Source organism: Tamandua tetradactyla, chromosome 7, assembly GCF_023851605.1.
Source record: "Tamandua tetradactyla isolate mTamTet1 chromosome 7, mTamTet1.pri, whole genome shotgun sequence".
NCBI lineage: Eukaryota > Metazoa > Chordata > Mammalia > Pilosa > Myrmecophagidae > Tamandua > Tamandua tetradactyla.
Genome location: NC_135333.1, coordinates 132,414,425 through 132,418,394, shown reverse-complemented (window position 1 = coordinate 132,418,394; position 3,970 = coordinate 132,414,425).

The following is a 3,970-nucleotide window of genomic DNA, read 5'->3' as shown; positions in this document are numbered from 1 at the left end:
AATAACAAAACTTATGGGAATGAAAGGCACAATAGATGAAATTTAAAACATGCTAGAGGCTTACAACAACAGATTTGAAATGGCAGAAAAAGTATCAGTGACCTAGAAGATAGGACATCCAAAATCAAACAGTCAAAAAGAACAAATAGAGAAAATAATGGAAAAATTGAGCAGCATCTTCAGGTAAATGATTGATGGCACAAAGCACACAAACACAGGCATCATGGGTGTCACAGAAGTCAAAGAGAAGGGAAAAGTCCAGGAGGAAAGATAGAATATTTGAAGAAATAATGGCTGAGAACATCCCACCTCATATGAAAGGCACTGATATCCATGTCTGAGAAATGCAGCATACTCCAAACCAAGTAAATCTGAATTGATTTACTCCAAGATACATAGGAATTAGAATGTCAAATGCCAAAGATAGATAGAGAATTTAGAAAGCAGCAAGAGAAAAGCAATCCACCACATACAGGGGGTGCTCGATAAGACCTACTGCCAATTCCTCATCAGAAACCATGGAGGTAAGAAGGCATTGGTATGAAATATTTAATAAACTGAAAGAGAAAATCTGCCAGCTAAGAATTCTTTTTTTTTTGCATGGGCAGGCCCGGGGAAGCGAACCTGGGTCTCCTTCATGGCAGGCAAGAACTCTGCCACTGAGCCACCATTGCCCGCCCAGCCAAGAATTCTTTATCCAGCAAAACTCTCCTTCAAAAACAAGGAAAAGTTTAAAATATACACAGTTAAAGAAAACCAAGATAGATTATTACCAGAGACTTGCCCTACAAAAAATACTAATAAAAGGAGTTCTGGAGTAGTGCCATTAAAGTAATAACATTGAATGCTAATGGATTAAACTCCCCAATCAAAAATCACAGATTGGCAGAATGGATTAAAATATGATCCATCTACCTGCCATCCTGGCCATATCTTCCTGATTTTTAGTATGGCTTGTAATTTTTTGCTGATATCTGGGCATCTGATTTTCTTTTTTTTTGTATTTTTTTAATCTGATTATTTTGATGAGGTTATTCTGAAGGTCAGTTTCTCTCTCTTGTCTGGGATTTTGTTTTTGACTTTTTGATTTGGGTTTATGTTAAGACTCTTTTTTGACCCTTGGTTTCACAGCATTTCCTTACCAAAACATAGCCAGGGACCCACACTGGGGGCACAGACCAATTTTAAAGGGCTCTGGGGAGAGGGCCAGGAAATACACCAAAAATCCTTTATATCAGCTCTCCAACAGTACACTTTCCTGGGTTGCCCAGCAGATGATGCTTTTTGGGGGGATTTGGGGGAAAAGTGGTGCATGGGTTGGAAACCGAACCAGATGGTGCTCTTTGCCAAGAAGCCTTTTTAATGCCTCCCTGAAGGTGTGCTATCCTGGCCTGCCTAGTACAAAGTGCTTGCTGGCAAAGTATTCCCTGCAGCCCTAAGAAGGCAGAGTATTTTTAAGTATCTGGCAGTTCCTCCTCTGACTCAGGTTGAGACAATGGTACAGGGAGCACCTGTCCCAGACAAGCTAAAGCAGTAGCACTCCATGGTCTAAATTCACTGGCTAATAGCTAGCTCTGTAATGGGCCATGTCCCCCCAACCCCTCTGTTCTTGGGGAGGTGGGCTTCCATGGCCCTCACAGACTATAGCACAAGGCAGGGACCAGGTACCTGAAGCTGCTTGCTTCAAGAGTAGGGGATGGGCACCGGGAGCTGCAGCCAAAGCGAATTATAGTTTTTCTCTGCAGTTTCTCAGTCTTTTAGTCTTGCTGTTTTTTGAATGCTGTACATTATTCCCTGGTCTCCGGAACCTCAGAACAGTTGTGTTGGACAGTTTCTGCCAGTCCACTAGCTGTTTTGGGGAGAGGAGTGAATTCTGCAACTTCCTATTCCTTCTCCTGCCACTCCTTTTTTATGATGTCTGTTAATCTCTTTTCCTCATTTGTCTATTGTTTGTATTTTTCCAATTGATTTATAGGGATTCATTATATATTCTAGATAAGAGCCCTTTATCAGTTATATATGGTTTTCCCACTCTGAGACTTGTCCTCTTAATCTCCTGATGACATCATCTGATCCCCTGAAATTCCTAATTTTAATAAAATCTAATTTAGGAGTCAGCAAACTTTTTCCGAAAATGGCCAGGTAGTAAATAACTGACTTTTGGGGTCATTTAATCTCTGTCATATTTATGCAACTCTGCTATTGTAATGTGAAAGTAGCCATAGACAGTATGGTTAAATGTATGTGCATGGCTGTGTTCTAATAAAACTTTATTTACAAAAATAGATGGCAGACCCTAGGCCATGCTGAGTTGTCTCTAGATAACCCTGTAATAGTAAAAAAAAAAAAAAAAAAAAGATAGATGGCAGAAAGAAAAAAAGATGGCAGGCTGGATTTGGGCTAAAAGCTATAAATTTTCTGGCTCCTAGTCTATTTATCAATCATTTCCTTTATGGTTAGTGCTTTATGTGTCTTATTTAATAAATCTTTCCTTACCCCAAGATCATTTAGATATTTTCCTATGGTATCTTATAGAATCAGTTTTGTTTTACCTTTCATATTTGGATCTATAATCTACCTGCAATTAATTTTTTATGTGTATACAGTAAGGTAGGGGTTGTTTCATTTTTTTTCTCATATGGACTTCCAATTGATCCAGAACTGTTTATTAACAAGACATTAAGTGGCACTGCATTTGTCATTAATCAAGCGTCCATAAATGTGTGAATTTGTTTCCGGGCTCGCAGTTCTATTCCATTGATCTATTTGTTTATCCTTAAGCCAAAATCATACTGCTTAAATTACATTGGTTTAATTTATCTGTTTTGTGGTTGTATAGTGCAATATTATCTGGGAGATGAAATACTTCTATTTGCTTTTTTTCAAGATTTCCTTAGCAATTCTTGACCCTTTGCATTTCCAAATATATCTTATAATTAATTTGTAATTTTCCACTAAAAGACTTGTTGGGAATTTGATAGGTATTGCACAGGGGGATTAACTTGGAGTTTAGTTACATATTTACAATACTGATTCTTCCAATTGATGAACATGATATAACATCTTTAGTTTTTCTCAATAGTTTTGTGCATAGAAATGTTGAAAAAAATTTTTTAGGTATATTCCTAGGTATTTATGTTTATTTTTTTAAATATTTGTATTGTAAACCTTAACAAGTAAACATACAAACATTCTTGACATACAAACATTCTATACTTGATGTGCAGTCAATTGCTCACAATATCATCACGAGGTATTTAATTTTTAAATCATTGTAAATGTTATAGTTTAAGTATTTCATTTTATAATTTTTGTTGCTGTTATATGGAAACATGATTGATTTTTACATATTGACCTTGAATCCAATTGTCCTTGAATTCAGATAATTATAATAATAGATCTGAATGTTCCTTAAGATTTTCATATCATAGTATCTGCATATAATGACAAATTTACTTATTTATTTATTTCCAATCCATATATTTTATTTCTTTTTCTTGCCTTATTGCACCTGCAAGGGTAGCCACTATAAAATTGAATAGATTGTGAATTGCTGAGTGTATGTGTTGGGAATGTTTGTGTTTCTTCCTTGTAATTTTTTTTAATTAATAAAAAATTTTTTAAAAAAAGAAGGAAAAAGCTTTCCCAGAAAAAAAAAATTGAATAGAAGTGGTGATAATGGTCAAACTTACCCTTGTTTCCAGTCTCAGAAGAAAGGTTTCCAGATTTCATTAAATTAAATATTTGCTAAAGGTATTATAGATAATCCTGTTTCTGCTAGTTTTTGTTGTATTAAGAAAAAGAATCTTAAAAACCCAGTAGCATGTAACAATAGATATTTATTTCTTACCCAAATGTGGCAACCAGCTGATCTGGGCTGGGCTTGGTTGGGTAGCTTAGCTGTTCTTGTTTGGGCTCGTGCATCAGTGGGTGAGCTAAGGGTGCTGCTCTCAGCTGGACTTGACTACCT